The sequence below is a fragment of the Pseudorca crassidens genome, chromosome 9, assembly GCF_039906515.1.
Source record: "Pseudorca crassidens isolate mPseCra1 chromosome 9, mPseCra1.hap1, whole genome shotgun sequence".
Classification (NCBI taxonomy): Eukaryota; Metazoa; Chordata; class Mammalia; order Artiodactyla; family Delphinidae; genus Pseudorca; species Pseudorca crassidens.
In genome coordinates this window covers 96,470,185-96,494,372 of record NC_090304.1, presented here as the reverse complement: position 1 = coordinate 96,494,372, position 24,188 = coordinate 96,470,185, and the positions used below count along the sequence as shown (strand labels likewise).

Sequence of the window (24,188 nt, the reverse complement as noted above, 5' to 3'; positions counted from 1 at the left end):
TTCGGGACTTTCTCACGTCAGTGCCAGTTTAGTTATGCATAGTGTAATTTGAACTGTCTTTACGTTTTGTGCCAGGAAAATAATCCACTTTTTAAATTCAGTGTTTGCTTTATTTCTACTTGCAAAACAAAAATCAGTCCCCAAACTAAAAGTGTATCAATTTCAAAGTATTCTTATACTACGACATTTGACTATGAAAATCATTTAATATGTCTTTTAAAATTATTTCATACAGGGCATCTATTTTTTTTTTTTTTTTTTTTGTGGTACGCGGGCCTCCCACTGTTGTGGCCTCTCCCGTTGCGGAGCACAGGCTCCGGACGCGCAGGCTCAGCGGCCATGGCTCACGGGCCCAGCCGCTCCGCGGCATGCGGGATCCTCCCGGACCGGGGCACGAACCCGTGTCCCCTGCATCGGCAGGTGGACTCTCAACCACTGCGCCACCAGGGAAGCCCCAGGGCACCTATTAAAGCTCTGGGTTGGGCTGCCTCGCTGAGAGCAGTGCCATAGCTCAGAATTTTTAGAGGCAAAGCAAAGGTACTTACTACATTTTAAAATTTATTTTTTGCAGAAATTCTTTTAGGACAGTGACTATAGCTACCTAAGGTCTCCTTTTCTTGATGATGCTAAGAAACCGTGTTCCCAAACCAGAATATTTTTTTCTTTTCCATTATGGTTTATTACTCTATTCAATATTACTATACTCAATTAGTAATACTGAATACTACTATATACTTATTACTATATTAAATATAGTTCCTGGTGCTATATAATAGAACCTTGTTGTTTATTCACTCGGAATTCTTGTTTTCATTCGGAATTTTTTAATAAACATTTTTTTAGAGCAGCTTTAGGTTCGTAGCAACATTGAACAGAAGGTGCAGAGATTTCCCGTACAGCCCCACTCCACACTGCATAGCCTCCCCCATTATGGACATGCCCCGCCAGATAATACACTTTTCATTAACTTCACAGGAGCGTGGTCTCTCCTTTTATAATTGGACTATTTGGAACCCATTTAGCACAAAACTATGGGGATTGAACCTTAAGACACTTACTGGGTACCTGGATGTCTGCTCCCCCAGTGGGATGAAAGTTTCACAAAGGAGGAGTTCAGTCTGGGCTTCTCAGTGATGCATCCCCGGTAGCCTATATAATGCTTCCCAGGAGTGGGAGCTGAACTTGAGAAAATGAATAAGACCCACCACAGAAGCAGAGATCAAGCGACGGGTCAGGAGGCCTAACCAGGTAGCCAGTGATCACAGCCACATCACTTATCCTCAGCGTAAGGGGAGATCCAGAGGCCAGCAGGCCTCACCCCAGCCCTCTCCTGTGATCACAGGATTCCAAGAAGCCCAAAAAGAAAGACCATGACCTCTCTTATTCCCTGGGGAAACTGGCTCCACAGCTGAACTGCTGGGGGCTCTGCTCTGCCCTCACCCAGGAGCGCTGGGGGTGAGCCAGGCTTCCTCAGTACCCCCAACCTTACCATGATTTATGGAGAAGACAAACCCAGGAAGGAAGACTCGATCAAGGACCTGCCAAGAAACATAATAATTTAATGAATTAAGCTCATTTGGATGGCTTGGGCGTTTTCTCCATTACATTTGTATCTTGATTCCAATGGTGTGTCTCTGGTAGGAGCCCCAATAAATAGGTGTCTCTGGTGGGGGGTCCCAATAAATAGTCTGGTTTCTGAACAATTTGAGAAATAAAAGAGTAAAAAAAGAATCCCCCAAGATGCAACAGTGGGGACCTTGTTCTCATGGAGGGCCATGTTCTCCCAGGACAGAGAAGGTGGGACAAGGTGACCCCTGTCACATGTGAAAGGTCAGGATAGAGCCCTGGGCGGAACAGGGAGATGCTCCAGCTGGCACAGGGGTTGGTTTCATGTTACTTTCTGTGTTTATTTCCCCTTCATCATCCCTGAAGCTTGTGCAATGCTTTGTTAAATACCCCAATCTTGACTCAGCTGTGTTTAGGGAAATCGAGGCAATGATCCCAGTTCCAGCTCAGGCTGGACCAGCCACCTAAAGCCAACGGGAGTGGCCACGGAGCTCTTTAGTGGCAGAGCCAAAGGAAGCAGAATCCCAGGGGAAATTTGAGACCAGAATCCATTCGTGACCTGGAAGGGAAGTTTTGCTCTACCCTGCTAACCCTGGAGAATTGGGACTTGAATTTAGTCTGAGTCAGCCAGACCCTATGTAGAAAGTCTCCTGGCATTCAGATCTGCTCCCCGGCTTTCCCCACCAGGAGATCTCCCAAGGGTCACGTCACTCATGTCTTCTTCCATTCCACACCCCCAGAGGTGGAGGCAGATGCCCTGTTCCCTCCAGGTTCTCCATTGGTAGGAAAATCCTCCCATCTTTCCTTCCTGCCCAACTCCGCTCTGCCTGAAGAGCTAGCCTGCAGCCACCCAAACGTGATCTTAAATGAATATGTTCTCACCAGGCAGCTCTCCCACTGGGGGACGGGTGTCTGTCAACAAGGTTACTGTAGATTATGAACTGGATTTTCCACAGACTTCCACTAGGCAAGAAGAGATGTGTTTCTTCCCAAAAAAGGAGGGCGAAGGAGCAAAGTCTGGGAGTGGGAAAAGAAGTAAGCGAGGCTACATAGAGATCTCATTAACCCAGGATGTGGTTTTAATTCTGGGCTTCCCTTGCAGTGTCTACCCTGCCCCCAAGTTTATTAAGGGCTCCAGATTAAATATACAAGATGTACTTGTAACATGGAGACCCTGGCTCAGTCTCCTGAGACTGTCAGGGGAAAGAAAACAACCACAAATCGAGGAACAGAGACAAAGCAGTCTGTGACTTTCAGAATCTCCTTATTCAGTTAATTGCTTAATAGGATAAATAGAAGGAGGGGTTGGTGCTTGCAGCTCTAAAATCAGCCTTCAAAACACCCTATCTGCCAGGTAGAGCATATTCTCTGTGGGCCCCACTCCCGTCTGCTAACCTTTCTGGAAGGCCAAAGAAGAGTAGAGAATTTGCCTTTACAATATATTTATTAAGGAGGAGTTGCGAGCAGGAAGGGTCCTTAAATCATTGCGTCTTTAGATAAGGAGCTTATGCCCTGAAGGCTTCAGTGAGTGCCTAGCTCCTGATTGAGAGACACATCTAGGGCATTAACAAAAGAGCTCTGATGATGTACCATAGAAAAAATTATCTTTGGGACTTCCCTGGCAATCCAGTGGTTAAGACTCCACGCTCCCAATGCAGGGGGCATGGGTTCGATCCCTGGTCAGGGAACTAAGATCCCACATGCCATACGGCATGGCGGAAAAAAAAAGAAAAAATTAACTTTCTCCCCAGGGTTTAACCAGGGCCATCAACTGAATAAAGGGTCCCTGGTACCTAGCATGGTATGAAACATAAAATGACACTCAACAATTTGAAAACCAATGGTTGCATGGATGGATGGATTCATGGATGGATGGATGGATGAAGGTGAAGTAGCTTCCCTTTTTGGGAGTTCCTTCCTTCAGCACTGTCCCTAGAAGGGTCCAATCACATAGACACAGATTGGTTCAGCTGAATGAAGACTAGACAGCATATTAGGGTATGTGAAAGGAAGGAGGAGTACAGAGATAGCTTCCAGAATGTATGGGAAGAAGAGACTGTTGCCAACTTATCCTAGTTCTTCATGTATCTATTAATCTAGCACTTTGATTGTTTTTTCTTTTTCAGCCACAGTTAGAAGTGCTACCACCTTTTCCCCACCACCTATCTCCCTTTGTCAGGGGCACCAGAGACTAAGCCAGAGGACCTTATGGACCATCTAGTCCGAAGAAGCACACGGTCCTCAGACATGTTTTGTTTGGCCTCTGCAGTTATTTAAAATTTTGATTTGGATACTAACACGTAAAAATCAGATTTTATGTAAAAATAGTTTTTTTGTTTTTCTTGGGGAAAAAAACCCTGAAGACCTGGCAATGTTTCCTTGGCACTTTCTCTTAGTGACAACTGCCTGGTGCTGGGAATAGGTTGCCCATGTCAGTCAGGAGTACACTGTCCACTTAGCCACAAGCCCCACCTTGCTCTACTGTACATACTGCCTGCTTCCCTCATTCAACAGTTTCTGTCTGTTTGGTCCCCAAAGTATATGAACCATTTACACAAATCCAATACCCTCACTCTACAGATGAGGAAGCTAAGGCCCAGAGGGGAAATGACTTGACTAAGTTCACACAACAAACTATCAGCAGAGCCAGGACAGGAACACTAGTAACTACTGGTTTGTTTGTTAGTGTGTAGCGTGGTGGATCTTTTAAATACTGTGGAATAAATGAATGTGTGAACTAATTAAACATCCGTTTTTCCAGCTACCTTGAAGTTTGCCCCATCTGTGCTAGTATAGCTGTACCCTCCATGCCCACTCAAAGCACACACGCCAGGAGTTATCCTGGGCCCGCTCTCCCTGGACCAGAACTCTCCTGCCGATCTCTGTACCGAGACGGTCCCACTGAGATGTGGTGGCTGGGCTTGCCGTTCCAACATTCCTATTATCTACTGTCAAGTCCAAGTGTAAGGGGTTTTCTCATTTTTTGGCTGCCCAGCACCTTTCTCCCCTGCTTTGGTAACTGTCTTTCAATTTTCTCCTCCCCCATTCTCCACCTGTGAGCTTTTCCCCGGAGTTGATGGCCATTCTATTCCCAGAGGTAAGGGGTGAGGGGAGAGGCTGATTGGCTTGAACCAAGACATGGACCCTAAGAAGTCCCTTGGGTCTGGTAATAGGCACTACTCCATTCAAAGTCAGTAAGTCTGGAGCAGGTAGTCACTGTTCCTCTAGGAAAGAGATTCTCTGGAAGCTGCTGACTGTCATCTGGGGGCCATGATGAGAATGTTTATCTGAGAATGGAGCCAACACAGAAGAAGAGGCACTGAGTAAGGGAAAGAGAAACTGGGTCCCTATGAAGTAGAACCCTGGGCATAGCCTCACCTGAAGTTGACACACCCCTGGATTGTGCAGCTAGTGGGCCAACAAATTCTCTCTCTTGCCTGAGCCAAGTTGCGACAGGTTTCCTGTCATTTCCAACATAAAGAGAACTCCTGGGGACCAAGGCACTTTCCCAAATATTCTCCTCTAAGGAATAGAGGGTGTATGACTCTCTGGGTTGCAAGTGATGTATGCCACGCGACTGAACATCCTCTTAGAGAACGTGGCACCGGTCTCTGCTCTGCACGAGGAACTGAGGTTGCAAGGATGACTAAGACATAGAGCAGTCACGGCCCAGTAACGGGGGAAGTCTCCTCCTGGAAAGTGGAAAGACTCAGCAGGAGAGGATATCTTTGTAAGCCATTTAAAGGAGCTTAGACTAATTTGGGGGGTGGAGGATGGCCACGATGGCCTGAGCTCACCTCCTCTCACAAGTACACCAAAACTGCAAGTATTTACAGAACAACTATCAATGAGAAGGACCCAAAGACTAGCAGAAACAATTTTCCACAGCTAAAGATATAAAGGACCACAATGAGATGGGCAGAGAGGTGGAGGCACGGTACAGTCACTACTCACACCCCCAGGCGGGCGACCCACAAGTGGGAGGACAAATCACAATTGCAGAGGTTCCCCCCAAGGAGTGAAGGGTCTGAGACCCATATTGGGCTCCCCAGCCAGGAGGTCCTGCACTGGGAAGATGAGTCCCCAGAACATCTGGCTTTGAAAGCCAGTGCAGCTCATCCATGGGAGAGCTGGAGGACTGTAGGAAAGAGACGCCGCTCTTAAAGGAGCACACAGAATCCCACATGCTCTGAGACTCAGCGCAGAGGCAGTAATTTGAAAAGAGCCTGGGTCACACCTGCTAGCTTATCTTGGAGAGCCTTCCAGAGAGGCGGGAGGTGACTGGAGCGCACCGTGGGGACATATGCTGACAGCAGCCGTTTGGGGAACTCATTCTATCATGAGAACAGTGGTGCTGGCAAGCTCCATCTTGGACTCCTCCCTCTAGCCCATTAGCCCCAGGGGCTTACCTGTCCACTAACTGGTCAGTACCAGTCTCAGGAGCCACACGCCCACCAGGCCAAGAAGCCAGACCCACGGTGACCCAGCCCCAAACACCAGTGAGCCCGCACCAGCTCTGGAACCCCCTCGGCCCCTGCCAGCCACGCCAGGACCAGCCCTGCCCCCCAGCAAGCAGCCTCTGCGTAAGGCAGAGCCTGGCAGCCACCTGGGCCAGGGCAAGTCCCGCCTACCAGTGTACCCACAGCAGTCACATCCCCAGTGACAGAAGGGCAAATGTAACCCACATACAGGGCACCCCTAGAGCATATAACTCTGATGACCAGAGGGGAGTGTCTTGCCAACCCCCATAGGACATCTCCTACATAAGGCCACTTCAAGATCAGGAAACGTAACCAACCTACCTAAGACATAGAAATAAAAACAGAGAATTAGGCAAAATAAGGCAACAGAGGTATATGTTCCAAATAGAGGAGCAAGATAAAACCCCAGAAAAAGAACTAAGCAAAGTGGAGATAAGTGATCTACCCAATAAAGAGTTCAAGGTAATGATCAAAAGATGCTTGGAGAACTTGGGAGAAGAAGGGATGAACAGAGTGAGAAGTTAGAAGCTTCTAACAAAAAGTCAGAAAATACAAAGGAGAGCCAAACAGAGCTGAAAAATGCAATAACTGAAAAAAAAAATACACTAGAAGGAATCGACAGCAGATTATATGATACAGAGGAACGAATCAGTGAACTGGGAGACAGAGCAGTGGAAATCACCCAGGCTGAACAGAAAAAAGAAAAAAGAGTTTTTTACATTTTTATTTATTTATTGGGGGCTGTACCACGTAGCATGTGGGATCTTAGTTCCCCAACCAGGGATCAAACCCACGCCCCCTGCAGTGGAGTCTTAAACATTGGACCACCAGGGAAGTCCCTAGAGTTGTTTTCTGGGGGTTTTTGGTGGGGGGGGGTTTGGCTGTGTTGGGTCTTCATTGCTGTGCACGGGCTTTCTCTAGTTGCGGCGAGCAGGAGCTACTCTTTGTTGTGGTGTGCAGCCTTCTCATTGTGGTGGCTTCTCTTGTTGCGTAGCACAGGATCTAGGCTCACGGGTTTCAGTAGTTGTGGTGTGCCGGCTCAGTAGATGTAGCTTGAGGGCTGTAGAGCGCAGGCTCAGTAGTTGTGGCACAGGGGCTTAGTTGCTCTGCAGCATGTGGGATCTTCCTGAAGCAGGGCTCGAACCTGTGTCCCCTGCATTGGCAGGTGGATTCTTAACCACTACTCCACCAGGGAAGTCCCTAGAGTTTTTTTCAATAAGGATAGTTTAAGAGACCTCTGTGACAACATCAAGGGTACTAACATTTGCATTATAGGGGTCCCAGAAGGAGAAAAGAGGGCAAAAGCATCAGAGTATTTACTTGAAAAAATAATAGCTGAAAATTTTCCTAACCTGGAACGGAAACAGATACCCAGTCCAGGAATTACAGAGAGTCCCAAATAAGATGAACCCAAAGAGAAAAATACCAAGACACATTGTAATTAAAATGGCAAAATTAAAGATAACGAGAGAATCTTAAAAGCAGCAAGGAAAAAGCAGCTAGTTACATAGAAGGAATTCGCATAAGACTCTCAGTTGGCTTTTCAGCAGAAAATTTGCAGGCCAGAGGGAGTGGCATGATATATTTAAAGTGATAAAAGGGAAACACCAAGAATAGTCTATAGCCAGCAAGGCTATAATTCAAATTTAAAGGAGAGATAAAGAGTTTTACAGACAAGCAAAAGCTAAGAGTTCAGCACAACTAAACAGGCTTTACAAGAAATGTTAAAGGGACTTTTCAAAGTGGAAAAGAAAAGACCAAAACTAGAGATATGAAAATTACAAAAGGAAATATCTCATTGTGAAATATGATGTCAAAAATATTAAATGTGGGGCTTCCCTGGTGGCGCAGTGGTTGAGAGTCTGCCTGCCGATGCAGGGGACGTGGGTTCGTGCCCCAGTCCGGGAGGATCCCACATGCCACGGAGCAGCTGGGCCCATGAGCCATGGCCGCTGAGCCTGCACATCGGAGCCTGTGCTCCACAGCGGGAGAGGCCACAACAGTGAGAGGTCCGTGTACTGCAAAAAAAAAAAAAAAAAAAATTAAATGTGGAGGGGGATAAAATGCAGTCTTGTTAGAATGTGTTATAACTTAAGAGATCATCAACTTAAAATAGTTAGTTAGTTAGTTAGTTATAAACCTCATGGTAACCATGAGGTAATCTATAATAGATACACACACCAAAAAAGGAGAAAGGAATCAAACACAAAGGAAGAGAGCAAAAGCAGAATGAAGACCCATATATATGTTGCCTACGAGAGACTCACTTCAAATCTAATGGCACACACAGACTGAAAGTAAGGAAATGGGAAAAAGGTATTCCAAGTAAATGGAAACAAAAAGAAATCTGGAGCGGCAATACTTACATCAGAGAAAATTGACTTTAAAACAGAGACTCAACTATAGAAAAGAATGAAATCTTGCCATTTGCAACAACATGGATGGACCTGGAGGGTATCACGCTTAAGTAAAATAAATCAGACCGAGAAAAACAATCTACAGATTCAATGGAATCCCTATAAAAAACCAATGGTATTTTTCACAGAACTAGGACAAATAATTCTAAAATTTGTATGGAAACACAAAAGACCCCAAATAGCCAAAACATCTTGAGAAAGACCAAAGGTGGAGGTATCATGTGCCCTGATTTAAAACTATATCACAAAGTCATAGTAATCAAAACAGTATGGTATGAGCACAAAAACAGACACATAGATCAATGGAACAGAATAGAGAGCCCAGAAATAAACCCACACTTATATGGTCAATTAATCTATGACAAAGGAGGTAAGAATGTACAATGGAGAAAAGACAGCATCCGGTATTGAGAAAACTGAACAGCTATATTCAAAAGAATCAAACTAGATTACTTTCTCACACCATATACAAAAACAAACTCAAAATGGATTAAAGACTTAAATGTAAGGTCTGAAACCATAAAACTCCTAGAACACAAAGGGAGTACACTCTTTGACGTTGATCTTAGTAATATTTTTTCAATATGTCACCTCAGGCAAGGGAAACCAAAGCGAAAATAAACAAATGGGACCTAATCAAACTAAAAAGATTTTGCACAGTGAAGGAAACTATCAACAAAACAAAAAGGCAGCTTACCGAAAGGGAGAAGATATTTGCAACAGATATATCTGATAAAGGTTTCATATCCCAAATATACAAAGAACTCACACAACTCAATGTCAAAAAAAAACAAACAAAAACAAACAACAACAACAAAAAAACAATTAAAAAATGGGCAGAGGACTGGAACAGACATTTTCCCAAAGAAGACACGTAGATGGCAACAGGTAAATGAAAAGATGCTCAATACCACTAATCATCAGGGGAATGCAAATCAAAACCACAATGAGATTGGAACAGAATAGAGAGCCTAGAAATAAACCCACTTGCCTATGGCCAATTAATCTACAACAAATGAGACAAGGATATACAATAGAGAAAAGACAGTCTCTTCAATAGTGGTGCTGGGAAAACTGGACAGCTACATGTAAAAGAATGAGATTAGAACATTTTTTCGCACCATATACAAAAATAAACTCAAAAAGGATTAAAGACCTAAATGTAAGACCTGAAACCATAAAACTCCTAGAAGAGAACACAGGCAGAACACTCTTTGACATAAATCATAGCAATATTTTTTTGGATCTCTCTCCTAAGGCAAGAGAAATAAAAGTAAAAATACACAAATGGAATCTAATTAAATTTAAAAGCTTTTGCACAGCAAAGGAAACCACTGACAAAATGAAAAGACAACCTAAGGAATGGGAGAAAATACTTGCAAATGACATGGCCAATAAGGGTCTAATATCCAACATACATAAATAGTTCATACAACTCAGTATCAAAAAAAACAAACAACTCAAAAAATGGGTAGAAGACTTGAATGGACATTTTTCCAAAGAAGACATACAGATGGCTAACAGACACATGAAAAGATGCTTGATATCGCTAATTATTAGAGAAATGCAAATCAAAACCACAATGAGATATCACCTCACACCTGTCAGAATGGCTAACATTAAAAAGTCTACAAATAACAAATGTTAGCGAGGATATGGAGAAAAGGGAACCCTTGTACACTGTTGGTGGGAATGTAAATTGGTGAAACCACTGTGGAAAACAGTATGGAGTTTCCTCAAAAAACTAAAAATATGAACTACCATATGATCCAGCAATTCCACTCCTGGGTACATAACCCCCAAAAGTGAAAACACCAATTGGAAAACATACATGAACCCCATTGTTCATAGCAGCATTGTTTACGATTGCCAAGATATGGAAGCAACCGAATGTCCATCAACAGACAAGTGGATAAAGAAGTGAGATATATATATATATATATATAAATGGAATATTACTTGGCCATAAGAAAGAATGAAATTCTGCCATTTGCAACAATGTGGATGGACCTAGAGGGTATTAGGCTCAGTGAAATAAGTGAGATAAAGAAAGATAAATACTGTATATTATCACTTGTATGTGGAATCTAAAAAATAAACAAACCAATGAATATAACAAAATAGAAACAGACTCACAGATACAGAGAACAAGCTAGCGTTACCAGGGGAGAAGGAAGGGGAAGGGGCAAGATAGGGGTATGGGATTAAGAGCTACAAACCACTGTGTATAAAATAAATAAGCAACAAGGATATATTGTACAGCACAAGGAAATACAGCCATTATTTTATAATAACTTTCAGTGGAGTATGACCTATAAAAATATTGAGTCACTATACATACACCTGAAACTAATATAACATTGTAAATCAACTATATTTCAAATAAAAAAACAATGTGATAAAGACAACAAATAACAAGTGTTGAGGATATGGTGGGAATGTACACTGCTGATGGGAATGTAAATTGGTGCAGCCACTAAGGAAAACAGTATGGAGCTTCCTCAAAAAATTAAAAATAGGACTACCAAACAATCAAGCGCTTCCAATTCTGGGTATCTTTCCAATGAAAACCAAAACACTAACCCGAAAAGATATATGCACTCCTACGTTCACTGCAGCATTATTTATAATATCCAATGTATGGAAGCAACCTAAGTGTCCTTCAATAGAAAAATGGGTAAAGAATGTGTGGTATATATGTACAGTGGAATATTACTCAGCCATAAAAAAAAGAAATGAAATCTTTCCAGTTGCAACAAGATGGATGGACCTGACGGGTATTACGCTAAGTGAAATAAGTCAGACAGAGAAAGACAGATACCATTGACTTCATTTACATGAGGAATCTAAAAAACAAAACAAATGAACGAACATAACAAAACATAAAGAGACTCATAGATACAGAGAAGCAACGGGTGGTTGCCCGAGGGGCGGGGGTGGAGGAGGAGAGAAATAGGTGAGGGAAATTAAGAGGTACAAATTCCCAGTTACAAAATAAATGAGTCATGGGGATGAAATGCACAGCGTGGGGAATATAGTCAATAATATAGTAACTTTGTGTCTGATGATAACTAGACTTGTTGTGGTCATTTTCTAATGTATAGAAATATAGAATCTCTATGTTGTACACCTGGAACTAACGTAGTATTGTAGGTCAATTATACTTCAGTTAAAAACAGTAATAATGAATAAACAAACAAATAAATAAAGGAGTTAAGACTAGTCAAAGGGTAACAATTCAGGATTTTTTTATTTTTCCAGTATAAAAATAATACTCAGGCTTCCCTGGTGGCGCAGTGGTTGAGAGTCCACCTGCCGATGCAGGGGACACCGGTTCGTGCCCCGGTCCGGGAGGATCCCACGTGCCGCGGAGTGGCTGGGCCTGTGGGCCATGGCCACTGAGCCTGCGCGTCTGGAACCTGTGCTCCGCAGCAGGAGAGGCCACAGCAGTGAGAGGCCCGCATACCGCAAAAAATAATAATAATAATAATAATACTCATTTTTTTAAAATTCAAAAACTATACTAAAAAGTATAGATATTTTAAATCACCCAAAGCCCTACAAATCAGAGTAATCACTGTTAGCATTTTTTGTGTATTTCCTTCCAGTCTTTTTTTCTTTGCATAATTTTTTAAATTTTATTTTATTGTGGCAAGAACACTTAGCATGAGGTCTACCCTCTTAACAAATTTTAAGTGTACAGTAAAGTTAACTATACATGAGTTGTACAGCAGATCTCTTGAACTTATTCATCTTGCAAAACTGAAACTTTATGTCCATTGATTAGTAACTCTTCTTTTCCCCCTTCCCCCCAGCCCCTGGCAACCACCATTTTACTGTGTTTCTAAGAGTCTGAATATTTTAGATACATAATATAAGTGGAATCATACAGTATTTGTCTTTTTGTGACTGGTTTATTTCACTTAGCATAATGTCCTCAAGGTTCATCCATGTTGTCACATATTGCAGAATTTCCTTCTCTTTTATGGCTGAATAATATTCCATTGTATGTATAGACCATATTTTGCTTATCCATTCATTGGTTGATAGACATTTACGTTGTTTCTACATCTTGGCTATTGTAAATAGTGCTGTAATGTACAAGGGGTGCTAATATCTCTTTGAGATCCTGATTTCAGTTCTCTTGGACAAATACCCAGAAGTGGGATTGCTGGATCACATGGTAGATCTATTTTGAATTTTTTGTGGAACTGCCATACTGTTTTCCATAGCAGCTGCACCATTTTGCATTCCCACCAACAGCGTACAAGGGTTCCAATTTCTCCACATCCTTCCATAGTTCTCATTTTTTGGATTGTTTAAGAATTGTGACCCTAGCCTCTTCCTTTCAACCTGTGATGCCTGAGGTGAAGGTCTGTTTTCTGAGGCCAACTTTGGCAAGGTGGTGGGAGAAATCTTAAATAGTGACTCACACACACAGCAACTGGACGGAGATGGACCACACGCTGGATTGTGTTGGAAAAAGAACTTCTCCTCTGCTTTCCATCGCCTCTCATGGAGGTCGGGAGTCCTGATCTTATTCCCTAAGGAGGCCAATGCAGCAGAAAAACCCGCCACCTCGCTCCTCGGTAGCTAATAAGATGCTCTGGTGCTTGATGACATGGGGCCATGTTTTGTTGGAGAGTGGGCCACTGAAGCAGGTGTGGCGTGCCCTATTGCCCCTTCCCCACGTCCTTGAGCACTCCCTGAGCTCTGGCCAGGAAGGCTCTCCTGTGCTTTTTGTTTGCATGGGGTTCACACACCTGAGCACAGCCCCACCCTACCGTAACCCATGAGAACGCCCGCCATTCCCTGTACCTCATCTGCCCACGTGAGGCAGGCCTGCAGGCCCATTCCACATGACTGACCCAGAGGGAGGGACCCTCCAAGTCTGCTCTGTTGGCCTGTCAGAGCTCCATGGCATGCAACTCCCAAGGTTTAGAGTTGTGGGAGAGAAGGGGCCGCATCTAAACTAGAGATCTAAGCTACATCTTCAAATTTAGCTTGTATCAGAGAACCTGATATCAGATTCCCTATAGGCAGGGAACTATACATCCCAGTTTTCCTGGGATGGTCCCAGCTTATGCTTGTCCTTCTGGCATAATTATTAATAGCATCCCCTTTCACTTTCAGAAGTGTCCCAAGTTGCACAATACATTATAGGGTGCTTGTGCAGATTAAGAAGATGTGAAATTACCTTCTCAGTGGCTGGTGTAATCTCTGGTGGTGGAGGGGAAGGGAGAGGGATACAATTTGTATCCCCAAGCCCCTTCCAGATGGCACAAGTACCATGGCTTATCGATCTCTGGTTTTAGCAGAACTCACTGTAACCACAGGAAGTTCCAGGCAAGGAAGCAGGACAGTTCTGCAGGGAACGATCTCAGGGAAGATATTCCTCCATTAAGCCGTCACCCAGCTCCCAGGCGGCACCCACACAATCTCAGGCCTCCAGGACCCTCTTGCCCTTTGTCTTCTAAGTCTGAACCTCTCGCCTCAACCTGCACCTCAAGATTTGCTGCCAGCGCCCCCCAACTTCCACCCTCATCCCCTTGTTTGGCTGCACTGAAGCCTCCACACCTGACTCTACCTCTCAAGGCTGTCTGCCTTGGCCTCCTCCTTGACTACAGCTCAGTCCAGCTCCATCAGGGACCTCCCAGCCTAGGCTGTACCCACAGCAGGGACTTCATCCTGTGCCTCGAAGGCTCTTGATGGAGACCCACACACTAGACAAGACTGTAACCTCCACAGTTTGTCTTCTGAAATTCTGCCTTTGGCTCACTTTAAATTTCTGCCCCGTCTTTAATATTTTCCACTGGCTCCTTCCCTTCACCATTAGACCTTTGTATGTTTATTTATTCATTCATTCATTCAGTGTTAATTATGGGCCTGTCAGGGTGCCAGGCGGAGGATGCAGGTCTTCCCTCTCCTTTGTCACTGCTGTCCCTACCACCCAGCTCTCCTTCCTAACCTAATCTCTCCAGGAAGTGACCTATTCACAGCTTCCATTTACTTGCTCCCGCTTTGCAGCCTTCTGCCCCCACTGATATTCTAAAACTGCCCCTGCTGTGCTCACCAGTAACCTCTGGGTTGCCAGACCAGGAACTGTCCCGGCCTCTTGGCCTTGGTACCACTGGCCCATTTCTTCTTCTCTTGGTGACCTGGACGTTGCCTCTCCCTGACTCTTTCCTGCATCCCACCTGCATCCCACCATCTCCACCCACCCAGGATCTCTCATGTGTCTTGAGAGTATACTGACCCAGTCCCTGAAATTGACTTCATTTTATGGTCCAGCTTCTGTGTCTAGGGGAAGGGGGCAGACCCACCTCTGACATATTTCACTTAGCATAATGCTCTCAAGGTCCATCCATGTTGTCACGATAGCAAGATTTCATTCTTTTTTATGGCTAAGTAATATTACAGTGTGTGTGTACACTAGATAGATATACATACATACATACATACATACATACATACATACATACATACATACCTCATTTTCTTTACCCATTCATCCATCCGTCACTGGACACTTAGGTTGTTTCCAGATCTTGGCTATTGTAAATAATGCTGCAATGAACATGAGGGTGTAGATGTCTTTTCAAGTTAGTGTTTTCATTTTCTTCAGATAAATACCCAGAAGTAAATTGCTGGATCACATGGTAGTTCTATTTTTAATTTTTTGAGGAAATGTTATACTGTTTCCATAGTGACTACACCAATTTACATTCCCAGCAAAAGTGCCCAAGGGTTCCCTTTTCTCCACATCCTGACTAATACTTATTATTTGTTCTTTTTGATAATAGCCATTCTGACAGGTGTGAGGTGATATTGTGGTTTTGATTTTCATTTCCCTGATGATTAGTGATGTTGAGCATCTTTTCATATACCTGTTAGCCGTCCATATGTGTTCTTTGCAAAAATGTCTATTCAGATCTTCTGCCCATTTTTTAATTGGATTGTTTGGGTTCTTTGCTATTGAGTTGTATGAGTTCTTCACATATTTTGGGTATGAACGCCTTGTCAGACATATGATCTGCAAATATTTTCTTTCATTCAATAGGTTGCCTTCAGTGTGATGTCCCACTTGACTTTTGCTTTTGTTGCCTTTGCTTTTGAATCAGATTCAAAAAATCATCACCAAGACCTCTGTAAAAAAGCTTACCGCCTATGTTTTCTTCTAGGAGCTTTACGGTTTCAGGTCTTAGGTTCAAGTCTTTAGTCCATTTTGATTTTGTTGTTTTTTGGGGTTTTTTTTTTTGCGGTATGCGGGCCTCTGACTGCTGTGGCCTCTCCCACTGCGGAGCACAGGCTCTGGACGCGCAGGCTCAGCGGCCATGGCTCACGGGCCCAGCCGCTCCGCGGCATGTGGGATCTTCCCGGACCGGGGCACGAACCCGTGTCCCCTGCATCGGCAGGCGGACTCTCAACCACTGCGCCACCAGGGAAGCCCTAATTAAATTTTTTTTTAATTTTTGAAAGAATTCTCTTGTAAAAGCCTATAAAACTTGTTTTAATGTTATAGCACTATTCAGAATTTTGGTAAGTGACATATCTTCTAGGGATTTGTCCATTTTATCTAACCTCAAATCATAGATGGTATTATTTGTTGACATTATTTTATTAAACACTGTTGTATCTGTAGTTATATCCTCTTTTCACTCATACTGTTAATTATATATATCTTTTCTCTCCTTCTCTCTCTCTCCCTTCCTCCCTCTGTCTCCTCATTACACCAGAGATTGTCTATTCGTTTATCTTCTTGAAAAACCAACTTTAACTTTTGTTGAGTCTTTCTGCTGCATCAGTGTTTTCCGTTCCACTGATTTCTGCTCATATTTTCACTTCGTCCTTCCTTCTGCTTTCTTTGAGCCTATTCTGTTGTTCTTTTCTCAACCACTTACTTTGGATACTTATATTAATGTTCATCAGCCTTTTTTCTTTTCTAATATAAGAATATAAAACCATAAATTTCCCTTGAAACACCTTTGCTGTATCCTACAAGTTTTTATCTGTAGTATTTCCATTATCATTCAATTTTAATGACTTTTCTTTTAACGTGACATCTAACGTTGCCAACTTTATCTTGTGCATTTGTGTAAGAACATTTAGTTTACAGGTTTCGGGGCTCTCTCAAACTGTATAATTTGCTTTGAGAAGTACACTCAATACAATTTTTTAATTGTTTAAAGCTGCATTCAACATCAAACTTACCTTGGGTAACTTTTGACATCTGTGGACAAAGCTAATTGTGTTTTTTTAAACATCAACAGCACCTTGCCTGAACAGGACTTTAAAGAAATTAATATATTGAAAAAACATATTTGAACCCTTATTTGATTACTTTAATTGCACCATTAAAACATTTGACTTAAATTATTGGACCATTCCAGTCAGTGTACTGTTCTGATTTGTCATTGTGTACGCCAATTTGCCTGTCAGTGTGCATGTCTTTTTCGCTGGTCTTATAATTTTTGTGCAATAATTAAAGGCAAAGGACTAGATGCACTATTGTGTAAAGAGATTACACGTGACTATACCCTATTGCACTTAATCAAATAGTATGTGGGGATTTACAATCGCTTGCACTGTTTCACAAAATAAATATCTCATGTCAAATACTAGATAAGCATCTAAGTTATTTCTACTTAATCCTGTTTAGATAATAGGAACAGAATAAACTGTGGTACAGAATAAACCTGGGCCCTCAGCTGCCAGTAGCAGCTTCAGTTTCTTGGGTGGTCAGGGGACCCGTTCTGTTAGAGGATCCAAAGTAGACCACACCCTGATATAAGGTAGGCGCTATTATCCTCGATTCGTATTTTTAAAAGTCCTGCTCCTGAGCTAGAGTTTACACCAACTGCCTACTAACCCTGCTAACTTGGGGCCCCCCTCCAGTTATTAAGCGCCAAAGCGGCTAGACATGGCACTTGTGCATACCTGCCCTTCAACACGTGCTGCCTTGTACTCAGAAATGATGCACATTTCACCTAAATCCAGGAGGGATCGTTATCAGCTAGAACGTGGCTTACGAAGGAGTGCCTGTGCATTTATTTAGGTGCCTATGTTGTGCCCCGCAGTGCACAGAACCCTGTCTTTGTGAGCTGTTCAAGCTATCTGGGGCATATCCAAATAAGCAGTTGACCCTAAACGGAGGTTTTTCTAAGTAGTCCGCGAATACACCTCAGCCAGACGAGTTCAGCCCATGCAGCTCAAGACCGGGAGCCAGTTCGTGTCAAGTGCACTACAGCGCTCAGTCTGTTCAAGGCCACAGCCGGATTCTCATCTCCCCTCCATGCAGACGCCCTCCACGCCGCGGCTGAATGAACCTGCCCGTCTCACTGATTTCCACGGAGAGGACAGGACACTCGGACTCACAGGACAGGTACAGGAATAAGCAGAGACTGCAGGACCCCCGACGTCTTCCCCAGCCCCCAGCCCCGGCAGCCCAGGGCCGCAGTCTACCTCGCTGCTAAAAGAGCCGCCGCCGCAGGGCAGACGGCCCCAGTTATGCGCAAGCGCGTGCTGCCCTGGCGCAGCAGCCTGACCTCCCCCGCCCCCCAACGGCGCCACGCGCAGGCGCGGCGAGGGCTCAAAGGCAGCGCGTTCAATTACGTTTAAATACATGCGATGCTTTCTTCTTGATTCATGAGACAGCTTTTGGTTTTTTTTCCCAAATATATAGAAAGTGTTTTAAATTGTCCTTTTGTTATAAACTTCTATTGAATTGTTTTGTAAACAGAGAGTCTATTATAACGCTTACACTTTAAAATATGTAGGGAAATTTTATCATTAATTTTTATGAATGTTCCGTGTATACTTGGGGGAAAAAATGTTTTCTAATTGTTCGATGCCAAATTTTATATAGGTCCATTAGAAAAAGTCTGTGTTGTGTTTCCATTCATTATACCATTGCTGATATATATTTTTCTACTTATCAATAATCAAGAGAGATGGATTGAAATCTTCCACTAAAATGAAGGATTGTTCATTTTTTCCTTATTGTACTATTAATGATAGATGTGACTTGAATCTCTTTGGATACTGCCTGTCCTTCATTCTTTCTCTTCTCTCCTTTAATTAGACATTTATCAGACCATCTGATTCTAGCTTCTCTCTCTTAATTTCTCATATTCTTCATCTCCTTTTCCTCTTTGTGGCATTCTGGATAATTTCTCCAAATACATCTTTCCATTTACTACTTTTTTCTTCAACTGTGTCTGTCAAAACTGTGCTTTTTAAACCTATCCACTGAGTTTTCATTTCAACAATTACATTTTTCATTTTGAGGTGATCCTTTTTTGTGAGGTTACATTCATATAACTTGAAATTAATCATTTGAAGTCAGTAGCATTTAGTACATTCACAATATTGTACAACCACCACATTTTTTTTTTATTTCAGATCTGTTTGTTCCTGATAATTTCCTCTTATATGTTCTTTGTAATTATATTTCTTTGAAGCACTGCATTTTTATACGTTTAATTCTTCAAACATTTCCTATATAACTAGTCTATATTGAATATCTGACACTCCATCATCTGCAGTCCTTGGAATGTACTGTCCATTGTTGTCCATTGTTTCTGTGACTCTCAGGCACAGTAACTTGGCTTCTCATGGGTTTGGTCATCTTTATTCAAGAGCTCATAGTAATAATCTGTGAGGGTCCTTTGAGCCTAACTTGAGCAAGCTTTCTTCCAGAGAGGGTTTGCCTCTAAGTACTCTGCTTGCTGGAAGGCACCTCCAAACAAAACCACCTCAGCCTCCACGGAGAGTCTGGCTCAGAAAAGGAATCCAGGCTCAGCATCTCCATCCCACCTTCCAATGTCAGTGAACACATGGTGGTGTGGATATATGATCCGACCTCAGGGCTCTCCCCCCACCCCACCCCCATGCCTACTGGTCCAGCTGGTTCCCACCACCCTGCTCCACCCCAGCCCCTGATCCAGCCACCTTAGCTACCCTGAGGGGAGTGAGAAGCTCCTTCTACAACTCTTCGCCATCAAATCCCAGGCGCTAGCTGCCACAGATGGGGCTCTAGCCACTCTACGACTAGACCATGATTGTTTGTTTTTGGTGGTGGACCTCTGGAGACCTCTCCTTTTGTGAGAACAGTGATGTATCAAAGATTATGTGCTATCTGGGGTCAAGCTGTGGTGCAGCAGGGAACTCTCTGAGCCCCCAGTAGTCATAATTCTGGTCCACTCCAGCATTTACCCATAATTAAGCTGATATTTCTATCTCCACCCTGTGTCTCTGTCTCTCAGTTGGCTGTGAATTCAGGCATGGAAAGGAGATTTATTTATTGGGTCCCCTCAAATGCCAAAAGAGCATAGCCGGGAGGAATTGGGAAACACAGAAGGGGGTTGAGTGAGCATGGACTGCCCTCTCTGAGCCTGTTTCCTCTAAAATAAAATGAGTATAATCCTACCTGTGCTGACTAGTTCCAGGCTCATTGTACAATTAAATGAAAAGACAGGTGGGGAAGATCTTTGAAAGCTGAAATAACTCAATAAATTTACAGGATTGTTAGTACTGCAAACATTATTACTGCTAAAATTAACTATAATAACCTGCACCAGGGTTTCATGAACCAGCTCCACAGACAGGAAAGATGGGAAATCTTCACAATGCTCTTGGGTTTCTTGCTTTGGCAATGGTGTGGAGACATGGTGACAGCCAGTTTCTCAACTGCAGTTATTTTGTTTCATGCCCTTGAAATAAAATATTTCACGCCCATTTCCTACAAAAATGCCACCCAGATAAAGTTCTTGAGCCATCATTCTAATGAGCTTGTTATTTTCAGCCTAAAGAGCCCTCTCTTTTCCTTCTCCCTTGATTAGGTGTAACCCCGCACCCCACTCACTCTCTTATATGAAAAGAGGTCGAAGTTGCAACTGAGTTCTGCTAAATGTGGCAGTTCAATATTTTTCAACCTTTTTTTACTGCAACTCATAGTAACATATTCAATTTACACAGCAACCCAGTACAAATACGCACGCACACACACACACAGATTTTCATAAAGCAATTCCTACCTTACATATCATGTATTTTCATACTTTCAATCCTATTCTATCCTATACTATTATAGTCTATTTGATTTTTTTTTTTTGTTTTTTGTTTTTTGTGGTACGTGGGCCTCTCACTGTTGTGGCCTCTCCCGTTGCAGAGCACAGGCTCCGGATGCGCAGGCTCAGCGGCCATGGCTCACGGGCCCAGCCGCTCCGCGGCACGTGGGATCCTCCCAGACCGGGGCACGAACCCGTGTCCCCTGCATCGGCAGGCAGACTCCCAACCACTGAGCCACCAGGGAAGCCCGGCTAGTTGGTTTTTAACAAGGGTGCCCAGACTATTCAAGAGGGAAAAAATATTCTCTTCAATATACGGTGGGACAACTAGATATACATGCAGAAGAATGAAGTTAAACCCACATGTCATGCCATAATAAAAAATTAACTCAACATGAATCAACAACATAAATGTAAGGGCTAAAACTATAAAACTTTTAGAAGAAAAGGTAAATCTTCATGAACCTTGGATTTGGCAATGGATTCTTAGGTATGATACCAAAAGCACACGCAACCAAAGGAAAATTAGGTAAATTGGAATTCATCAAAATTTAAAACTTTTGTGCATCAAATGACATCATCCAGAAAGCAAAACGACAACCTAAAGAATGGGAGAAAACATTTGCAAATCATATATCTTTAAAATGTCTAGCATCCAGAATATATAGAGAACTCTTAGAATTCAACAACAGAAAGACAACCCAATTTTAAAATGAGCAAAGGGGGCTTCCCTGGTGGCACAGTGGTTGAGAGTCCGCCTGCCAATGCAGGGGATGCGGGTTCGTGCCCCAGTTTGGGAAGATCCCACATGCCGCGGAGCGGCTGGGCCCGTGAGCCATGGCCGCTGAGCCTGCGCGTCCGGAGCCTGTGCTCCGCGGCGGGAGAGGCCACAACAGTGAGAGGCCGCAAACCGAAAAAAAAAAAAAAAAAAAAAAAATGAGCAAAGGATTTGAATAGACAGTTCTCAAAAGAAAATATACAAACAATCAGTAAACACATAAAAGATATTCAACATCATTAGTTATTAGTGAAATGCAAATCAAAACCCTGATAACATACCACTTCACACCCACTATGAAGGCTGTAATTTTTTTTTTAAGGTAAGTGGTAGGGAAGACGTGGAGAAACTGGACCTCTTGTGCATCATGGGTAGGAATGTAAAGTAATGCAGCCTCTGTGAAAAACAGTGTGATGTTCCCTCAAAAAGTGAAACATATAATCATCATATGACACAGCAATTCTACTTCCCGGTATATATCCAAAAGAATTGAAAACAAGTATTCAAACAAATACTTATTAAAACAAATAGTGTGCACAGAAATGTTCACACTATTCGAGGCACTATTCACAGCAGCCAAAAGGTGGGGACAACTCAGATGTCTATCAATGGATGAGTGAATAAGTGAAATGTCATCTATCCATACAATGGAATATTATTCACCCACAAAGTGAAATGAAGAAGAGATACCTGCTAAACAGGGATAAACCTTGAAAACATTACATTAAGTGAAAGAAGCCAGAAACAAAAGGTCATATATGAGTCCTTTTATACAAAATATCCAGGATAGGTAAATCCCTAAAGATAGAAAGCAAATTGGTGGTTGCCGGGGACAGCGGGGAGGGGGAATCAGAAATGACTGCCTAATGAAGACAGGGCTTTCCTCTGGGGAGATGAAAATGTTTTAGAACTTGATAGAGGTGGTGGTCTCACAGCACTGTGAGTATATAAAATGCCACTGAATTATACACTTTAAAATGGTTAATTGTATTTTGTGTGAATTTCAGCTCAAATTTCTTTTTGGGGGGGAAATGTCAGGCTAGGGGTTAACCTCATCCTGAGCTCGTGCCTGGAAGGGGCACAAGGGTGGCTTCTGGGGGGCTGGTCGGTTTGCTTTCTTGGGCTGGGTTCTGGCTGCCCTTGTGCGTGAATTTGTGAAAATTTTCAGCGAGCTCTGTACAGGTGATGTGTGCTGTGTCTTCTATGTATTTTATACTCTAATAAAAGGAAGTTTGTTTTGTACTTTTTTATTGTTTTTTGTTTGTTTGTTTGGCCATACCTTGTGGCTTGTGAGATCTTAGTTCCCTGACCAGGGATTGAACCTGGGTCCCGGCAGTGAAAGCACAGAGCCCTAACCTGGAACTCTGGAACACTGGAGCACCAGAGAATTCTCTGTTTTGTACTTTTTTAAAAAGGCAATTCTTCTTGCTACGTTTAAGATGCTGACAACAGTCCTTCTCTTGTGACGGGGCCAGGATAAAGGCGATGCAAGCAATGTGAATCGTGTAAGTGTTGACTCAGATCCAGTCTTTGTTTCAAAGGTTGGTATTTTGTTCATCATGGCTTTTTTTGCATTTGTTTTGGTTTTTGAAATATTGCCAATAAAATATTGTTTATCTCTGTCACTGAGGTTTTGGGCATCCTCTGAAATGTTGCACCCCAGACAGTGTCTTACCTCACCCTAGTCCCCTCCCTAAATTTCAACCCAGCACCATTGGGAACTGAAGGAAATGCAGTCTGAATAGTAGGGGGGAGCTCGCCCCATTCTGCCTCTTCCTGTGAGAATAAGGGGCTTCCTGAAGTGCATCCCTCGGCCTCAGGTGGCACAAACAAGACCCCCGCCCTTCTTCCTGACACTCCCCCAAGCCTCCTGACCCCCACAGGTTCCAGGCCCCCGGAGTGAGGCCACATTGCTCAGGAGGCAGGGATGTGAGGCCCCACGCTGGATAAAAGGTAGCTGCCAGAGTTTGTACTGGGGAAACCTCAGGGGGACCCTAATAAATGGGCATGCCCCATTCCCTTCATCCTTAGCAACATTCATTTCTGGAAGTGTTGCTTTCCCTTCTGTTTTCTGAGTGGGCTAAAGTAAGTGCAGGCATCTTGAGCGTGCATTTAAGGAGATGAGTTGGAGGGCGTGGCCTGGCTTGTCCAGTTCTCTCTCTTTCTTACTCTCCTGGGGGATTTGCTTATGAAATCAGATCCTCCCATCATGAAGAAAAAGTTTAACTGTGTTACTCTCCCTTGAATGAAATAGGAATTTTTTAAGTAGATGTCTATGAAGTAGTATATATTTTTTAAATGCAGCAAAGTAGAGATTTCTCAAAAAAATGTGGTGATCTTTAAATATTCAACAATTTAGAATATCCTCTCTAGTTAATAATGGTGTATTCTATAAAGAGAAAACAATATATTTTAAATACATATTATAAAAGACAACCTATACCATTTATAGATCTACATCTATATGAACATATATATGATATATATACTTTATTTTTAAATGGGATCAAATTCTAGAACAATGTAGTCCAACAGACATTTCTGCAACGATGGCAATGTTTTATATCTGCACCGTCCAACACGGTAGCCACTAGCCACAGTTGCTACTGAGCACTTGAAATGGAGCGAGTGTGACTGAGGATCAGAATTTCTAATTTTATTTTATTTTAGATAGTTTAAATTTAAATGTATTGAAATAGCCACATGTGTCACTGTACTGCGTTAAGCAGCACAGAGCTGTACAGCATTTCACAAACATTTAATTCACTTAACATTGATTGGCAAGGTCTTTCCAATTCAATAAATATGCTTCTCAAACATCAGTATCTATGTACATGATAACACTAATAGGTTAAAAAGTGTAATGTAAAACTAGGTT

General features: G+C 42.8%; 1 long non-coding RNA gene and 1 other non-coding gene across 3 annotated transcripts; both read right to left on the bottom strand.

Moving 5' to 3' along the window:
* Nucleotides 1-6,756: 6,756 nt before the first annotated feature.
* On the bottom strand, nt 6,757-17,961 carry LOC137229736 (uncharacterized). Of its 2 annotated transcripts, none has more exons than XR_010945819.1 (3): nt 17,840-17,961; nt 14,955-15,031; nt 6,757-8,065 (listed from the first exon to the last, which is right to left on the bottom strand). It is a non-coding gene; the product is annotated as an uncharacterized lncRNA (long non-coding RNA). The 2 variants fall into 2 exon arrangements; XR_010945820.1 differs by having other exon boundaries at nt 17,402-17,955.
* Nucleotides 17,919-18,066, bottom strand: LOC137231369 (small nucleolar RNA SNORA76). The gene has a single exon (XR_010946493.1). It is a non-coding gene; the product is annotated as a small nucleolar RNA SNORA76 (small nucleolar RNA).
* Nucleotides 18,067-24,188: the final 6,122 nt, after the last annotated feature.